Genomic DNA, 20,790 nt, shown 5'->3' on the forward strand with positions numbered 1-20,790 from the left:
CTTCCCTTTTCCCCATCCACATCCCTCCCCTTTTAAAATTTTAAAGTCAATAAACACAGTTAAAAACAAAGAACCTTTCTCAATCTGTCTATCTATCTTGAAGAAGAAAGGTAGGCGGCACTCCAATAGTTACCAAAACAAGTGGACTTCATTTAGCACATATGGCATAGTGAGATTTTGGCTCAAATTAGCCTTTCTCAAGAATGAATGGGCTATTCGAGTGCCAATGTTGCCATTGGAGTGCCATTGTTGCCATTGGAGTGCTGCCTACCTTTTCTCCCTCTATATACTGTACATTAACAAAATTTGGATATGTTTTTTGAGAGTCGCTTTTTTTGCACCGACATTGGATTTGTCAAATGTGCTGTTCCATTTTTTAAATTTTTGATATCTATCTATGTTACCCTGAGAAGTTCAAAGATTATTATTTGTCTTGTCTCTCTGACTTTATTAAGACATTAATAAGAGTCATTATATATATATTTTTTTAAACAAATTTGTCTCCACCACTTTATATCATAGGCATACATACTGCACCAGCACTGCGAGGTGTAGGAACATTTCCCGCCCCCAGTTCGGAACAGGAACACCATTGACCCTTCCTGCAGTGCCCCCAACTGTCTGTATTTTCCCACTTTAGAGTTATCTGACACAAACTCCTCCCATGTTTAGTAGACAAAAGCCTTACATTTGCTAGGACTGTATCTGAAAAATTGGGACAGACCCCAAAAATATGGGCTTTTAGTCAGTTATATATTGCTGATGTGTAACTACAACAATTTTTTAAGTCATGACTTTTTAGGCCAATCTATCTAAAAATTGCTTCTCTTGCAGTACCTGACCATAGAAAATAATAAAATTCTATGTGCTGCCTACTATGACGTGCCGCCTTAGGCACTGGTCTGCAATGCCCAGTAGCATATATGTTCCTGCATGTGATTTTCTACAGCTTGACACAGGAATATCTTGAGTATAACTCAATAAAAAGGAACATCCTAATTTAATTTAAAAAATAAATATAAAGAAGAGTGACACTTTGGGTTTCCTGAAGTTTTCTACCAATATTTGTGTTAGGTCCGATATGAACTCCAAACTTTATCTTTCAGGTTCGCTCATTCCTATATGAATTCTGATTTTTCCAACTATACATGACTGGTTTATTGTTTCATACAGAGAATAATGATGCTGGAAAGGCAGAAGAATAAGAGTTCTAAAAAGCCTGTGTAAGCCATGTGCCATCTCACATGGCAGACAGTTTATCAAATGTCTATTTTTCTGTAAAGAGCCTAGCACAGGAGTAGGTCTCACTTGGTAATAACTCTTGCCATTATCACACACGGAGTCTGCTGCTGCTATGAACATAAAGTAGCTATTAGCTAATTATTTTCAATTTAGCTATGTCTTCCTTTGAAACACAACGAAAAGCTAATACAACCTTGAGAACTACAGAAGAGCATAAAAGGTGCATGTAAGTCTAAGCCTATTGTTTGGAAAAATGTTATATAAACATGTACTTGTAGGACAAATGATGAATTCATTTAATTTTTTTTATATATATATTTAAAATATCTAAAGGGGGGGGGGCTCTATTTTGTTAGAAGTGTCCATTGACAGTACGCCAAACCTGAAATATCCTCCTTGTTGGACCTCTAGTGATCATCTGTATTCTGTTACGTTTTCTTGCAGTAGTACCAAAAGGAAACTAAGCAGTATGTATTGCTTGTTAAAATGACCATCTCATCAATAGACAATTGTTCCACCTTGGAAGTTGTGGCACTGGCTAACTGTGCAATTGCCCTGCACACTTTCAAAATCTGAAAATACAAGCTACCTCAGAAATGGACTGACCACTTGGGCCTTGGGACGTTTTGGTCAATGCTGACAAAACAGAACTAAAAATGCAAAAGTGAGCAAGATGCATAATTATATAGGTTGAAAAAAGACCTAGGTCTATCAACTTCAACCTTTCGCCACTAATTATACACTTTGTCACTAAATGATCTAAAACCCACAATGTTATGTGTGCTGAGGAAATGATCCAGCCCTTTTTTCAAAGCTGTTTTAGTATCTGCCATTACTACCTCTTGCGGTAGGGCATAGGAGAACAGCTCACTAACACAGATTTAAACACATTTCTGAACAATATTTGAGAGAATAAGCCATTTTGTGCACATTGAATGAGTCTTAGATCTTTGAGTCCATTCCATGAAAAATACAAACAAAACCAAAAGTGTTGTGTTTATATTTTTGTTCAATGCAATTTGATTCTTTATGTTTGGTATGTGATTTCCAATTTCACTTGCAGTATAGAATGGCTCAAGCATGGAACCAGTGGTAAGGCCATTTTTCCAAAGTGTCCCAGGAACTGCTTGTCAACACGACAATACTAGGCTGCATATTGCTTTTGCTGCAGTGAGCAGTCTGTGTGACCTAAATGTGCTAACATGGCCTTCAAGGTCGCCGGACTTGCCTCCTATTGAACATATTAGGTACATCATTAGATGTCAATTGCAAAGGGACAGGCCAGCAGTGGATCTTGATTATTTGTATAGCCAAGTTCATTCAGCATAGCCGAGACCTCCTCAGACAACCATCAATAATATCACTGATAGCAGCCAAGAAGTGTAATTGCTTGTATTTTTACACTTAGTGCTCACACTCCATACTGAATAAATTAAAATGCTTTGAAAATTTGGTTTCCATTTTTTTCCCTTTTACATGTAATTAACAGGTCTATCAATCCTGTGATTTCCAGAATTGCATGACTCTTCCTTCCTGGTGTTGCAGTTTCATGTATCACTACATATACAATATATTTAACCATAATTACCTTTACAATAGGGATTGAACATTATGCGCTACTTTTAAACAACTGTTCATGTGCCACTTATCTCCAAAGTTTTCATATGTAAAGGTGTCATTGTAATATTTATTATTATTATTATTATTATTGTATTTTTATTAATTACTGTAATATTGTAATTTAGAAAATAAAATTTCATTAGGAGTTAAACCGAATACCTAGTAAACTATGTGAAGTGTAAAATATTCACAATGCATGCAAAGAACTCTGGAGTTTCATGTGCATCAGCCATGAAAATTAAGAAAGGGAAATGTGAAAATTGGAATTTTTAATGCTTGGAAAATCCCGCAACTAGTTTCATTTCAGCAATTTCGCCTCCTCCCATAATGTACCAGAATGAAACATTCCTTTTCATGAAAAAAGGAAAATTGCAATTTAAGAAAAAGAAAGAAACGGCGCAAAGTACAGCACTCTACAGCTTTCATCCAAAACCCCCATAGTGTGTCATTGATTTCTCTTCTTATAATGAGAATGGCGAATAGAGCTCCCCACTAACAGTCAATGTACAGAAACTCTTTGTCATGGACAATGGAGCCGCAAGCAGAAAATAAAGCATTGTCTCAAGACAACAGCTTATCATAGAGTTACTAGGACACCTTCGTGTAAGCAGGGCACAAAGGAAGAAAGGAGGAAATTACAAACTCAAGAGAGAAGGAGGTAAAGGAAGAAAAGACGAAAGAACGGAGCATTAAAAGTCATGTACCACACACGCCCCTCACTGAGCTCCCTGTCAATGGATGATACTGAGCGCGCCACATGCTTCGCTCGAGGTGCAGTTAACAGTCTCAGCATGGGAGACACTGTCAAATTTCTTACATCAGTTAAGACCCCAGTGAAAAGGATTAAGCCCAATACTATTTTCCACCTCAGTAACTCTTAATGGGCTTGCTACAGGTTTTTTAATGGTGAGGAACTGGATGCTTAGAGAAGAGACGAATTGCTGAGGTTGCATTGATTAGAGATGTAGACGACGCGTTTCACCTTCCCGGTACTAAACTGAATATTATGGCTTGTTAAACCTTCATCTGAATGAAGAAACGACGTGGCCATTGATCTTTATTTCATCAAAGATCACTGAAATATGTCATCTGGGAGCAGGCCAAGGTGGCATAAAGGGTTATATGCCAGCCTAGGAACTGTAGCTTGGACACTTCTCAGATTTAGAGGGTTTATAACAAATGCCTTTTTAGAGCTGACAAGACCATGAATATAGATCAGAATTATAGGCTTAACTAGGCCATAGCCAGGGCTTTCTGCTTAAATTGGATTCCAGCATGATTTTCCACTTCAGGGATGTGTGTATGAATCCTCCAGGTTGGATTTCCCGGTGCTCAGTTCCTGATTCTGCAAAGCAATCGCCTAAAGAAAGGAAGGAAGAAGAGGATGAGGGGGGGAGGACAACTGCGTCATCCGTAACTGAATAAATAACGAGGAAGAGGCTACAGGGTATTGGAATTTAATCAGTGGTAAATCAAGTGACTGATTCCAAATGACTGTAGATCCCAATCCTTATTAGTAAGATACACCGGAGTAACATTTCTGGAGAGGAGCTCATTATTATGTAATGCTATTATATCTTACTCTAACCCTTGCCCAATAATGATAAAACGTGATAACGCTTCCAGTTCCTAGCAGGGGTAAAAGGGAGGAGAGAAAGAGTTCACTCAATAAAAGGATCAGTCCTATTTCAATTACCGTAGTTTTTTTTTTACACAATTTAATTAAAGTATTATACAATGTCCCTTGATAACACTTGTATGTACACAGATAAAAAGCCTATTTGGTATAAAATAAATGAACTGAGTCTATAGGTATTCGTCAAGAGTCAAATATTCACAAGTAAAATATAATTAAGAATGTATTGGAAATTACAGTTATATTGAAGAATATTAGTGGAAGATACAGAGGAACTCTACATAACCCAGATGATGCATTGAAATCAATGGAGTGGGGGTTGGGCTGGAGGGAAGAGGTAAGTTCGAATTTATTTTAATATAGTCCATAGAGTTCAATGTAGAGAGTCAAATGCAATTTTGGGTCTATTCTGTGGAGTTGTCATACATCCTTTTAAATGTTTTTCCACCTCCCAAATTCTCTACAAATACCTACAGTATGTATATCTATAATATAATGCTGGGAGCGTCACTCTGTCCGAAGCCTTTATAGACTGCGCAAGCGCCGGCGCAGTCTGGACCCCACAGAGTGATTCTCCCAGGAGATCGCGGTATGCGTAAGCACTGAATGCACACCGCGATCTCCAACGGAGAAGCAGGGACGAGCCAGGAGGGTGAGTATGCAATATTTACCTGTCCTGGCGTTCCACCGATGCACGCTGCTCCATCCTCTGCCTGTGACGTTCAGTTTAGAGGGCGCGATGACGCACTTAATGCGCGCCGCCCTCTGACTGAACAGTCACAGCCAGAGGATGTAGAGGATGGAGCAGCGCGCATCGGTGGAACGCCGGGACAGGTGAATATAGCAAGTGCCGGGGGCCTGAGCTAGCGGCGACTTCGGCACCTGACCCCCACAGCGCACCAGTGTCCCCGCCTGCTCAGGCCCCCCAGCACTCGGCGCCCAGCACAGCCACGCACAGCCGCCCGCACTCACAACAGCCACGCACAGCCACCCGCACTCACCACCGCCACGCACAGCCGCCCGCACTCAGCACCGCCACGCACAGCCGGCCACACTCACCACAGCCACGCACAGCCGCCCGCACTCACCACAGCCACGCACAGCTGCCTGCACTCACCACAGCCACGCAAAGCCGCCCGCACTCACCACAGCCATGCACAGCCGCACGTACTCAGCACAGCCACGCACAGCCGCCCGCACTCAGCACCGCCACGCACAGCTGACCGCACTCAGCACCGCCACGCACAGCCGCCCGCACTCAGCACTGCCACGCACAGCCGCCCGCACTCACCACCGCCACGCACAGCCGCCTGCACTCAGCACCGCCACGCACAGCCGCCCGCACTCAGCACAGCCGCCCGCACTCAGCACAGCCGCCCGCACTCAGCGCTCAGGATGGGAGCACATGACAGGATGGGGACGCAGGATGGAGCAGCATATGATAAGATGGGGGCGCAGGATGGAACAGCACATGACAGGATGGGGATGCAGGATGGAGCAGCACATGACAGGATCGGGGCGCAGGATGGGAGCACATGACAGGATGGGGATGCAGGATGGAGCAGCACATGACAGGATGGGGGAGCAGGATGGAACAGAACATGACAGGATGGGGATGCAGGATGGAGCAGCACATGACAGGATCGGGGCGCAGGATGGGAGCACATGACAGGATGGGGATGCAGGATGGAGCAGCACATACCAGGATGGACACCATATACCAATATAAATGCTCGCCACCCGGGCGTAGAACGGGTTCAATAGCTAGTATTTATATATATATATATATATATATATATATATATATACTAGATTGTGGCCCGATTCTAATGCATCGGGTATTCTAGAATATGCATGTCCCCGTAGTATATGGACAATGATGATTCCAGAATTCGCGGCAGACTGTGCCCGTCGCTGATTGGTCGAGGCAACCTTTATGACATCATCGTCGCCATGGCAACAATTATGACATCTGCGTCGATACTGTGCCCGTCGCTGATTGGTCGAGGCCTGGCGGCCTCGACCAATCAGAGACGTGGGATTTCCATTATGACATCATCGTCGCCATGCTGTGCCCATCGCTGATTGGTCGAGGCCTGGCTGCCTCGACCAATCAGAGACGCGGGATTTCCAGGACAGACAGACAGACAGAAAGACAGACAGACAGACAGACGGAAAAACCCTTAGACAATTATATATATAGATATATATATATATATATATACCTATTCTATATGTAGACATTTATTCTACCTATTGTATTCTATTCTGTCAGTGTGATTTTACTGTACTCCGCACTGAATTGCCGGCTTTTCTCTATAACACCGGTGTATATTTCTCGCAAGTCACACGCATGGTCCGTGTGTAATCCAGATTTTTCTCGCCTCCATAGACTTTCATTGGCGATTTTTTTTGCGCAATACGGTGACAAACGCAGCATGCTGCGACTTTCTACGGCCGTACAAGACCGTATAATACGGATCAGTAAAATACGGCAGATAGGAGCTGGGCCATAGAGAATCATTGTACCGTATGCAATCTGTATTTTCTGCACCTCTCATACGTCCGTAAAACTCGCTAGTGTGACGCCGGCCTTAGGGGTGCAGTTTTTAGAATGGTGTAAATTTTCGGTATTTTCTGCCATATAGACTCCTCAAAGTGACTTCAAATGTGAGGTGGTCCCTAAAAAATGTTTTTTGTACATTTTATTGTAAAAATGAGAAATAGCTGGTCAAATTTTAACACTTATGACTTCCTAACCAAAAAAAAATTATTTCCAAAATTGTGCTGACGTAAAGTAGACATGTGAGAAATGTTATTTATTAACTATTTTGTGTGACATATTTCTCTGTTTTAAGGGCATAAAAATTCAAAGTTTGAAAATTGCAAAATTTTCCAAATTTTCACCAAATTTCCATTTTTTACACAAATACAGTAAATGCAAGTTATTTTACCCCTAACATGAAGTACAATATGTCAGAATCACCAAGATCAGTTGAAACGTTCCAGAGTTATTACCTCATAAAGGGACAGTGGTCAGAATTGTAAAAATTGTCCCAGTCATTAGTGTGCAAACCACCCTCAGGGGTAAAGGGGTTAATTTTATACTCAATATGCCAAAATATAACAGGACAAGCGTTGCATTTACACTTTTACTCATTGCATATAGCTAGTACAGTTGGGAATAGGGTAAATAGTAAGACCCTCATCGACTGCAGGAAATGACAATAACTTCTTTAAGTGATTCTTTTTTAATGAGGAGCCGACTGCTGTGAGATAATTAAAAGCCGATGTGTTTCTTTGGAAATTGACTCTCACTGAGCATCATGTTGTGTTGTTCTGAGACAGAGCATGACAGAGCGATGCTTCCAGATAGAACCATGTACCAAGTGACAACTTGCCATATGCTACACATGTAAATATATAGCAAGTCAATCAACTTTGTAGCTGGTGTCCAGCAATAACCTTGTCCAATGTTCTGCAGCATGCTCAAGGTACAATATGCAAAGACTACGGAACAAATGATAACAATAGGTTATAGGATGGTGTATGAGTAATCCTTCGCCATTATTTAGTCCTAAAATGCTCAATATATTACTTTAGGGTACCTTCTCAATGCATTTTGCAAGGTCCAAAAGTGTTGTGACATTATTATAGGAAGGGGCCACAGTGGGGGATATTATTATAGGAAGTGGCCAGGATGGAGGACAATATACCAGTAAAGAGTAAACATCATTTGAATTTTTATTTCATAAATCAACAGTACACATTAAAATAAAAAAAAACAGTGTAATATATCTCATCAAGTAAAACAGCTTTTTTCACCTCATGGGCTGATGTATCACTCTCAATACATGGATAAAATCTGCATTCAATGAAGAGAGATTTCCCAGTTTGTGAAATAGGAGATGACAGTTGGTGCTCTAAAAATTCTATGGGGAAAGTAGGAGGGAGGAGCTAGAGGCCGACACTGACATTCTGCTGCAAGTTCTCCTGAAATAGCAGTCACAGTTCTGTATAGAACTTCATAAAAGCCAAATGTCATCTGATATCTAAATAACGGGAAGGTCTGTATTCACTGAAGACAGATTTTACCTGTTAATTTTTGAGAATGAAAGATCAGTCCAGGAGGGAATGAAGCACATTTCTCTATTAAGATATTTTATATAGTTTCTTATTCTCATGTCTACGATTGATTTATAAAAAGAAAAGTGCAGGTTACTTTTTTAAAGATTCCTTTGACCCCTAGGAGAAGATCAATTCTATTAAAGGCCTTAGGAAGTCAAGGGTTATTTTGAAGATCTTGCACTGGGACCACAAAATTACACCACTTCCTGTGATCATATATTTAAAGAGGTTGTCTGGCCTTAAGTTACAAGTATGAAGCCACTTTATATGACTGCAGACTTGTGAACCCAGACATAGCAAGCATTGCGCGCTGTCAGGATTCTCCGGTGTTGGCTTTGGTCAGAAGCCAACTAGATTGGCGCAACCTCACTCAACGCAAGTGTATTGAGTGAGGTTGAACACAGTCTAGTTGTAATGTGGACAGAAGTATGCAAGTTGCGTACTTGCTGTCACATGACCGACCACTCCCAGGGAGGGAGGGAGAATTTTCATAGTTAGCAGTGTGCGCAATGTGAGCATTCAGAAGTCTGCAGTCACATAGCGTACCTGTAGACTTGTAGCCTAAGGCTGGACAACCCCTTTAACAGCTTTATTTTGATTGTATAGGACAAATTCATCAATTCATATTGAACTAGTTCACCTGTTCATTCAGTATATATAGGTAATTAGAAGAGGGCAGGGAAAGGTAAACAGACCATACTGGATATTAAGTGGGTCATCATACACCATCCATATCTGTCTTCTATACCTTGTACCAGAAAACAAACACTGTGGTGCTGAGAAGAAAGGGATAGAAGGCAGCGAGAGCGAGCCGCCAGCAGTGTGCATGTTCTCACTGCCATTAATATGATAATTTATTTTTAATGCTAAGCTGGCTGTAAGTATGCAATTTCCTCCCGGGTGTTTGCTTAGAGATTGCGAGATAATTATCTCTCCGAATGCAACCTAATTACTGCCAACAGACTGAAAACCATTCTCTCCTCTCCATTTCCACTCTGCACTTTGGCAAGAACTGGACAGCTCCCACTATTTAGACTTGGGATGGAAAACAAAATCTTTTTGGTAGTGACAGGTTTAGGACATACACGAGGACAGAGTGAGAGATGATTTCTATTTTCCCAGATAATTGTTTGTAGAGTTGACTTTAGGTTTAATATGACCTCCTCGGAATTTCGAGAACTTTGAGTTCAGCTCTAAAAAGTTTAAGTTTATAGTCGTAGAAATGAATAAATCCTCCACCGCAGATGAACACAATCCCCACATTTTACTTGTTTCTTATGGATACAAAGTCAAGAGAGATCTATTGTTTCCATTACCAAAATATTTCTTAAAGTTCTGTGATTTCCACAAGTAGCTGAATACGCTTTTCATTGTCAAGAACTTTTCATTCTTACCTACAAAATTCTCCACAGTGCGGCACCATTCTAAATCTCCTCCATCTCTTTCTACCAACCTACTCTCAATGATCTAAAACAAGTATCCTCCTCTTATAAGAACCTCCCACTGCCATCTCCAAGACTTTTCTTCTGTTGCACCAGTTCTCTAGAATGCACTACCCCAGACAGTCAGGGTAATTCAGTAATTCTGTGTACTTCTCTTCTGGTTTTACCCAGAAGATGTAGCTGCAATTTTTCTAAAAGGATGATAAGCATAGCTTGTTATTGTCTTCTCTTGAAAAGGTCAGGCAAATTTGGTAACCAATCCACTCTACACACAATCCAATCAACTCTTCCTCCCAACTCTGCGACCTTTATTTCCAAATAAAATGCAAAATTTACTTTCATTAGCACACTGGACCACTGAGCAACAGTCCAGTTCTTTTTTGCCTTGGCCCAGGTAAGACACTTCTGGTGTTGCCTATTGGTCATGAGTGGCTTGACACAAGGAATGCGACACTTGTAGTCCATGTCCTGGATAAGTCTGTGTGTGGTGGGTCTTGAAGCAATGACTCTAGCAGCAGTCCACTCTTTGTGAATCTTCCCCAGTGACAGGGCCAAAAGATAATATAGATCACAAAATTAGTTATACAGGAAATGAAATCGGACACTTTGTTGGTAATTGAACCAATGCAAAGAGGATTCCGGGTATCGTGCAGATGGCAGGTCCCACGTTTAAAGTTACCCTTTAGTTTGTTTGTCTTTAACCAGTTTTGATCAGAGGGCAACAGACGATTTTGGACTAATATGTCACCTAGATTGCATGTTCTATGATATGAAAACATAGATTTAACAAAGCAGATTTTTCGTAAGCCTTTATCTCCTTGTAGGAGTTTACATTTTTTTTGTATGGCCGCATGAACAATATTTTTGATTCGATTATGCTTGAAATTAAAAATAAATTTCATTGTTTCTTCACCCACTAATTTTTTTTCTTTATTTCTATTCCTATTGCTGTATAGTAGATCTTTTTGTGAATTTTTTTTTTTACTTTGTTATGTGCTTCGTTTAGTATCATTGATGGATAAGCTCTTTTTAAAAATCTATTTTTTAATCCTGCTACTTTTTCTTCATTGTTTTCCATTGTTATTTATCTTTCTTAATCTTTAAATGTGGGAACTGTATATGCTGCCACCTGCATGATACCCGGAATCCTCTTCGCATTGTTTCAATTACCCAAAAAGTGTCCGATTTCATTTCCTGTAAAGCTACTGTTGTAGTTTATATTATTTTTTGTCCCTGTCACTTTTTTACATAGGGAAGACAATTAGACCATTATTTACCAGGTTTCGTGAGCATTGTCGCTCCATAAAATCAGGGAAAGGGTCATTAAGGCTGATACTCCACATACAGGAAAAGCATGATTCAAATCCAGAAATGTTAAGATTTGCAGATTTTGAAGTCGTGCAATATCCTCCTACAAGTCGGAAATCATAATAACATTTTGTTAAGACATGAAGTACATTGGATATTAAAAACTAACGGACAGGAACTGCTCAGTCTAAATGATAGGACTGATTTTTCGGTCTTCCTCTAAAAATAAATTTGATAAATTATTGGAAGCTGCTATTAGATAGAAATTACTGATTTTGTTGATATATATTATTGTTTTTTTCCCTTTTTTACTGTTGTATCTGTAAACTTTGTATGCTAAAATGATTGTTTTTATTGATCTACCCTACAAAAAGGAAATGACCTCATGTAATTGCTCACCTGGACCCATTGAAGCGAAACCGCCTTTGTCCACTTTTTCTCCCTCTGCATGCCTCTTTGAATCTGCACATCCACATCCACATGTCGCTTGAACACACTGTGAAGGGTGGACGGAATATTTGCTTTCAAACTGGTGAGTGCTGCTGTTTTTCTTCTTTGGATGCATATGAATTTTTCTTCAGCTGAAGCACCATCTATTGTTTGAATTTAGGCTGTGATATTTCAGTCCTCATCTATAACAGTGCTTGAAGCTATTGCCCTGGTGCAGTTCTGCTGTTTTCCTGTAAATACATCACTTTGTTTGTACTCTATATAATTTTTGGAAGTGCATTGAACAGCAGAGTGGATTGCTGCTGAGGGGAAAAAAGAAAAAAAAATCTTTAAATCTTCAGCATAGCGAGTGTGAGCGAGCTGAGTGTGACCTGAGCGTAAGTGTGGACGGCTGTAAGTGTGACTTGTGATTCAGTGACTTTGGATTCAGGGAGTTTCCAAGAAAGGAATTGCTGTCTGTATTTTATTAATACTTTGCATTTGTCTTTTTTTTTATTTAACGTTTCTGTCTGGTGCAATCCCCATTAGGAAATGTGCTCCACTATTGTTAGCCATCCAGTGCACATCTTGCCACATGTATGCAATCCTTGATCAGCCGGTCGAGGGTGCATACTGCTGTGCGAGATGTGAGCACGTTGTGCATTTGGAAGCCCAGATTCTGGATCTAAATGTGCAGCTGGCAACACTGAGATCCATAGACAATATGGAAAGGAGTCTTCTGCTCACTGAGCAGACGCTCAATGGGATAGATGAGGGGGGGATAGTAGGATGGAGCTGCAGGACAGTGAGGCAGCAAGCTGGGTGACAGTTAGGAAGCGGGGTAGAGGGAAGAGTGCCAGAGAGGCTAGTCCTGATCTGGCACACCCCAATAAGTTTGCTCAGTTGGCAGATGAGGGGTGTGCCAGTACAGGGGTAGCACTGCTGCAGCCAGGCATGTCTTCTGAAAGCCGGAGGAGTGACTGCTACAGTAAGGAGGGAAATAGGAGAGCAGTACAGGCCAGACAGGTGCTGGTAGTGGGGGACTCAATTATTAGGGGAACAGATAGGGCAATCTGTCACAAATACAGGGATCGTTGAACGGTGTGCTGCCTACCTGGTGCTCGAGTCCGACAAATCGCTGATCGGGTGGACAGATTACTGGGAGGGGCTGGTGAGGACCCAGCGGTCATGGTGCACATTGGCACAAATAACAAAGTTACAGGTAGGTGGAAGGTCTTTAAAGATGATTTCAGGGAATTAGGCTGCAAGCTGAAAGCAAGGACCTCCAACGTGGTATTTTCTGAAATATTGCCTGTACCACGTGCCACACCAGAGAGGCAATGGGAGATTAGGGAGGTTAATAAGTGGCTCTAGAATTGGTGTAGGAAGAAGGGGTTTGGGTTCCTGCTGAACTGGGCCGACTTCTCAGTTGGCTACAGGCTCTACGCTAGGGATGGGCTGCACCTCAATGGGGAGGGTGCAGCTGTGTTGGGGGAGAAAATGGCTAGAAGGTTGGAGGAGTGTTTAAACTAGGGATTGGGGGGGAGGGTATTCATTTTATAGGAGGGGAAGATAGTGCAGTTAGAGACCTGGGCACAAATAAGGAGCTTGGGGCTGGTGGTGGCATGGGGGGTGGGGTTAGAACAGTTAATAAATTAAGAAAGAATAGAGGTACAGAGAGGAACAGAGAGGAACATCAAGTGCATGTATACTAATGCCAGAAGCCTCGCCAACAAAATGGACGAATTAGAACTAATGTTGTTGGAGCATAATTATGACATGATGGGGATATCTGAAACATGGCTGGATGAGAGCCATGACTGGGCTGTGAACTTGCAGGGTTATAGCCTGTTCAGAAATGACCGTACAGATAAGCGAGGGGGTGGGGTGTGTCTGTATGTAAAATCATCCTTAAAATCCATCCTGCATGATAATATAGGTGAATCTAATGAAAATGTAGAGTCCCTGTGGGTGGAGATAAGGGGAGGGGGAAAAATTATAAATTACTGATAGGGGTTTGTTATAAATCTCCAAAAATAATGGAAGCAACGGAGAATATCCTCGTAAAGCAAATAGATGAAGCTGCGACTCAAGGAGAAGTCATTATTATGGGGGACTTCAACTACCCTGAAATAGATTGGGGAACAGAAACCTGCAGTTCCAGCAAAGGTAATCGGTGTCTGACAACTATGAGAGACAATTACCTTTCACAACTGGTTCAGGACCCAACAAGAAGGGAGGCACTGCTAGACCTAATATTAGCCAACAGGCCAGACCGAATATCAAATATAAGGGTTGGGGGTCACTTGGGGAATAGTGATCACAAAATAATAAGTTTTCATGTATCCTTTAATAAGATGTGTAGTAGGGGGGTTACAAGGACACTAAACTTCAGGAGGGCAAATTTCCAACGGATGAGAGAGGATCTTGGTGCAATTAACTGGGACGATATCTTGAGACATAAAAATACACAAAGAAAATGGGAGACGTTTATAAGCATCCTGGATAGGATCTGTGCACAGTATATACTGTATGGGAATAAACATACTAGAAATAGGAGGAAACCAATATGGCTAAATAGAGCTGTAAGGGGTGCAATTAGGGACAAAAAGAAAGCATTTAGAGAATTAAAGGAAGTAGGTAGTGATGAGTAGTGTTGAGCACTACCGTCCGATACTTGAAAGTATCGGTATCGGAAAGTATCGGCCGATACCGGCAAAGTATCGGATCTAATCCGATACCGATACCCGATACCAATACAAGTCAATGGGACTCAAGTATCGGACGGTATTCCTGATGGTTCCAAGGGTCTGAAGGAGAGGAAACTCTCCTTCAGGCCCTGGGATCCATATTAATGTGTAAAATAAAGACTTAAAATAAAAAAATATTGCTATACTCACCTCTCCGACGCAGCCTGGACCTCACCGAGGGAGCCGGCAGCGTTCTGTGCTTAAAATGCGCGCTTTTACTTCCTTCCGTGACGTCACGGCTTGTGATTGGTCGCGTGCCGCCCATGTGGCCGCGACGCGACCAATCACAGCAAGCCGTGACGTAATTTTCAGGTCCTGGATGCCTAATTCTAGGCATTCAGGATTTTAAAATTGCGTTCCGGCTTGTGATTGGTCGCGTCGCGGTCACATGGGCGACGCGACCAATCACAAGCCGTGACATCACGGGAGGCAGGAAACGCGCGCATTTTAAAATTACGTCACGGCTTGTGATTGGTTGCGTGCCGCCCATGTGACCGCGACGCGACCAATCACAGCAAGCCGTGACGTAATTTCAGGTCATGAATGCAGAAATAGGCATTCAGGACCATGAGTCCATGCCAGTTGTACATTGTACTTGGAGGGATTGCATCTCTCTCTGGCTCCTCATGCCCTGCTGCCAATTCAGCTAAGATAAGTGTCTGGTTTTTTGTCTCTGTGCTCACATGCAGTGTGCTTTGCAATTCAGTGCAATTCATTTTGTTTTTGTCCAGCTTAGACTTTGTTTGGATTTTTTAGTCATGCTGGATTCTCAGGAGATGCAGATATACTTTCTATGTCTTTAGTTAGATGTAGAATATTTGTATTATCTGCTGTGGATATTTTTAGGTTTTTGATACTGACCGCTTAGAATTCTGTCCTATCCTTTTCTATTTAGCTAGAAGTGCCTCTTTTGCTAAATCCTGTTTTTCTGCCTGCGTGTGTTTTTCCTCTTATACTCACAGTCAATATTTGTGGGGGGCTGCCTATTAGTGTTGAGCGATACCGTCCTATACTTGAAAGTATCGGTATCGGAAAGTATCGGCCGATACCGGCAAAGTATCGGATCTAATCCGATACCGATACCCGATACCAATACAAGTCAATGGGACTCAAGTATCGGACGGTATCCCTGATGGTTCCCAGTGTCTGAAGGAGAGGAAACTCTCCTTCAGGCCCTGGGATCCATATTAATGTGTAAAATAAAGAATTAAAATAAAAAATATTGCTATACTCACCTCTCCGACGCAGCCTGCACCTTATCGAGGGAACCGGCAGCCTTCTTTGCTTAAAATGCGCGCGTTTACTGCCTTCCGTGACGTCACGGCTTCTGATTGGTCCTAGAATTAGGCATACAGGACCTGAAAATTACGTCACGGCTTGTTGTGATTGGTCGCGTCGCGGTCACATGGGCGGCACGTGACCAATCAGAAGCCGTGACGTAATTTTCAGGTCCTGAATGCCTAGAATTCGGCATTCAGGACCTGAAAATTACGTCACGGCTTGTTGTGATTGGTCGCGTCGCGGTCACATGGGCGGTACGCGACCAATCAGAAGCCGTGACATCACGGAAGGCAGTAAACGCGCGCATTTTAAGCAAAGAAGGCTGCCGGTTACTACCAGGGCGCGTCAGAGGGTGAGTATATCCATATTTTTTATTTTAATTCTTTATTTTTTACATGGATATGGATCCCAGGGCCTGAAGGAGAGTTTCCTCTCCTTCAGACCCTGGGAACCATACACTGGGAACTTCCGATTCCGATTCCCGATACCACAAAAGTATCAGATCTCGGTATCGGAATTCCGATACGGCAAATATCGGCCGATACCCGATACTTGCGGTATCGGAATGCTCAACACTACTGCCTATCCTTTGGGGTTCTGCTCTGAGGCAAGACAGAATTCCCATTTCCATCTATAGGGGTATTTAGTCCTCCGGCTGTGTCGAGGTGTCTAGGACGTGTTAGGTACATCCCACGGCTACTTCTAGTTGCGGTGTTAGTTTAGGGTTTGCGGTCAGTACAGGTACCACCTACTCCTGAGAAAGTCTCTCATGCGGCTCCAAGGTCACCGGATCATAACAGTACAACTGGCCAACAATGAGTTAAATGCATCCCAGAATAAGGGAAGAAAGAGCTATTTTTTTTTCTGTAGCCTGCTTTGTCTTTTCTTCCCTCTTTTCCTCTGGGTGACTGAGGAGTCTTGTGCTAGCATGGATGTTCAGGGATTAGTTTCTCATATAGACCAGCTTGCTGCTAAGGTACAGGGTATTTCTGATTATATTGTTCAGACTCCGCTTTTAGAACCTAGGATTCCTACTCCTGATTTGTTTTTTGGGGACAGGTCCAAATTTTTGAGTTTTAAAAACAATTGTAAACTGTTTTTTGCTCTGAAGCCTCTTTCCTCTGGTGATCCCATTCAGCAGGTTAAAATTGTCATCTCCCTGCTGCGTGGCGACCCTCAGGATTGGGCATTTTCCCAGGAATCTGGGAATCCGGCCTTGCTTAATGTAGATGCCTTTTTTCAGGCTCTAGGATTATTATATGATGAACCAAATTCTGTGGATCAAGCGGAGAAGACCTTGTTGGCCCTGTCTCAGGGTCAATAAGCGGCAGAATTGTATTGTCAGAAATTTAGAAAATGGTCTGTGCTGACTAAATGGAATGAGGATGCTTTGGCAGCAATTTTCAGAAAGGGTCTTTCTGAGTCTGTTAAAGATGTTATGGTGGGGTTTCCCACGCCTGTTGGTCTGAGTGATTCTATGTCTCTGGCCATTCAGATTGATCGGCGCTTGCGGGAGTGCAGAACTGTGCACGCTGTGGCGTTGTCCTCAGAGCAGATGCCTGAGCCTATGCAGTGTGATAGGATTCTGTCTAGAACGGAACAACAAGGATTCAGACGTCAGAATAGGTTGTGTTTTTATTGTGGCGATGCTTCTCATGTCATTTCAGTCTGCCCAAAGCGTACAAAGAGAATCGATAGTTCTGTTACCATCGGAACTGTACAACCTAAATTTCTGTTATCTGTGACCTTGATCTGCTCATTGTCGTCATTTTCTGTCATGGCGTTTGTGGATTCAGGCGCCGCTTTGAACTTAATGGACTTTGAATTTGCCAGGCGTTGTGGTTTCCCCTTGCAGTCTTTGCAGAACCCTATTCCTTTAAGGGGCATTGATGCTACACCTTTGGCTAAAAATAAACCCCAGTTTTGGACACAGGTGACCATGTGCATGGCGCCAGCCCATCAGGAAGATTGTCGTTTTCTGGTGTTGCATAATTTGCATGATGCTATTGTGCTGGGTTTTCCATGGTTGCAGATACATAATCCTGTGTTGGATTGGAAGTCTATGTCTGTGACTAGTTGGGGTTGTCAGGGGGTTCATAATGACGTTCCTGTGATGTCAATCTCCTCTTCCTCCTCTTCTGAAGTTCCAGAGTTTTTGTCTGATTTTCAGGATGTATTCGATGAGCCCAAGTCCAGTTCCCTTCCACCGCATAGGGACTGTGATTGTGCTATTGACTTGATTCCAGGCTGTAAGTTTCCTAAGGGCCGACTTTTCAACCTGTCTGTGCCGGAACATACCGCCATGCGGAGTTATGTTAAGGAGTCTTTGGAGAAAGGGCATATTTGGCCATCTTCTTTACCGTTGGGAGCGGGATTTTTTTTTGTTGCTAAGAAGGATGGCTCCTTGAGACCCTGTATTGATTATCGCCTCTTGAATAAGATCACGGTCAAGTTTCAATACCCTTTACCTTTGCTTTCCGATTTGTGTGCCAGGATTAAGGGGGCTAGTTGGTTTACTAAAATTGACCTTCGGGGGGCATATAATCTTGTTCGTATTAAGCAGGGTGACGAATGGAAAACTGCGTTTAATATGCCCGAAGGCCATTTTGAATACCTTGTGATGCCATTCGGGCTCTCTAATGCTCCATCTGTTTTTCAGTCCTTCATGCATGATATCTTCCAGAATTATCTTGATAAATTCATGATTGTATATTTGGATGACATCTTAATTTTTTCTGATGATTTGGAGTCTCATGTGAAACAGGTCAGGATGGTATTTCAGATCCTTCATGATAATACTTTGTTTGTGAAGGGCTCTAAGTGTCTCTTTGGAGTGCAGAAGGTTTCTTTTTTGGGCTTTATTTTTTCTCCCTCATCTATAGAGAGGGATCCGGTTAAGGTTCAGGCCATTCATGATTGGATTCAACCCACATCTGTGAAGAGCCTTCAGAAATTTTTGGGCTTTGCTAATTTTTATCGCCGTTTCATTGCTAACTTCTCCAGTGTGGTTAAACCCCTGACCGATTTGACGAAGAAAGGCGCTGATGTAACGAATTGGTCCCCTGTGGCTGTCTCTGCCTTTCAGGAGCTTAAACGCCGATTTACTTCTGCCCCGGTGTTGCGTGAGCCAGATGTTTCTCTTCCGTTTCAGGTTGAGGTTGACGCTTCTGAAATTGGGGCAGGGGCCGTTTTGTCTCAGAGGAATTCTGATGGTTCCTTGATGAAACCGTGTGCCTTCTTTTCCCGTAAGTTTTCGCCTGCTGAACGCAATTATGATGTCGGCAATCGGGAGTTGTTGGCTATGAAGTGGGCATTTGAGGAATGGGGACATTGGCTTGAAGGAGCTAAGCACCGTATTGTGGTCTACTCTTGACCGATCATAAAAATCTGATTTACCTCGAATCTGCCAAGCGGCTGAATCCTAGACAGGCTCGATGGTCCCTGTTTTTCTCCCGTTTTGATTTCATGGTCTCGTATCTTCCGGGTTCTAAGAATGTTAAGGCTGATGCCCTCTCTAGGAGTTTTTTGCCTGATTCTCCTGAGGTATTTGAGCCGGTCAGCATTCTGAAGGAAGGGGTGGTCCTTTCTGCCATTTCCCCTGATTTGCGACGGGTTCTGCAGGAATTTCAGGCTGACAAACCTGACCGCTGTCCTGTGGGGAAACTGTTTGTTCCTGATAGATGGACTAGTAGAGTGATTTCTGAGGTTCACTGTTCTGTGTTGGCTGGTCTTCCTGGTATTTTTGGTACCAGATATTTGGTTGGTAGGTCCTTTTGGTGGCCTTCTTTGTCACGTGATGTACGTTCTTTTGTGCAGTCCTGTGGGACTTGTGCGTGGGCCAAGCCTTGTTGTTCCCATGCTAGTGGGTTGCTTTTGCCTTTGCCGGTCCCTGAGAGGCCCTGGACGCATATTTCTATGGATTTTATTTCAGATCTTCTGGTTTCCCAGAGGATGTCGGTTATCTGGGTGGTTTGTGACCGGTTTTCTAAGATGGTTCATTTGGTGCCTTTGCCTAAATTGCCTTCCTCTTCTGATTTGGTTCCATTGTTTTTTCAGCATGTGGTTCGTTTGCATGGTATTCCGGAGAATATTGTGTCCGACAGAGGTTCCCAGTTTGTTTCTAGGTTTTGGCGGGCCTTTTGTGCTAGGCTGGGCATTGATTTGTCTTTTTCTTCCGCATTTCATCCTCAGACAAATGGCCAGACCGAGAGAACTAATCAGACTTTGGAAACTTATTTGAGATGCTTTGTGTCTGCTGATCAGGATGATTGGGTGGCTTTCTTGCCATTGGCCGAGTTTGCCCTTAATAATCGGGCTAGTTCGGCTACCTTGGTTTCGCCCTTCTTTTGTAATTTTGGTTTTCATCCTTGTTTTTCTTCGGGGCAAGTTGAACCTTCTGATTGTCCTGGTGTGGATTCTGTGGTTGACAGGTTGCAGCAGATTTGGGCTCATGTGGTGGACAATTTGGTGTTGTCTCAGGAAGAGGCTCAGCGTTTTGCTAACCATCATCGGTGTGTTGGTTCCCGGCTTCGGGTTGGGGATTTGGTCTGGTTGTCTTCCCATCATGTTCCTATGAAGGTTTCTTCCCCTAAGTTTAAGCCTTGGTTTATTGGTCCTTATAGGATTTCTGAGATTATTAATCCGGTGTCTTTTCGTTTTGCCCTTCCGGCCTCTTTTGCCATCCATAATGTTTTCCATAGATCTTTATTGCGGAAATATGTGGTGCCCGTTGTTCCCTCGGTTGATCCTCCTGCTCCTGTGTTGGTTGATGGGGAGTTGGAGTATGTGGTTGAGAAGATTTTGGATTCTCGCTTTTTGAGGCGGAGGCTTCAGTACCTTGTCAAATGGAAGGGTTATGGCCAGGAGGATAATTCTTGGGTTTTTGCCTCTGATGTCCATGCTGCTGATTTGGTCCGTGCCTTTCATCTGGCTCATCCTGATTGGCCTGGGGGCT

Source organism: Ranitomeya variabilis, chromosome 2 (genome assembly GCF_051348905.1).
Source record: "Ranitomeya variabilis isolate aRanVar5 chromosome 2, aRanVar5.hap1, whole genome shotgun sequence".
Taxonomy (NCBI): Eukaryota; Metazoa; Chordata; class Amphibia; order Anura; family Dendrobatidae; genus Ranitomeya; species Ranitomeya variabilis.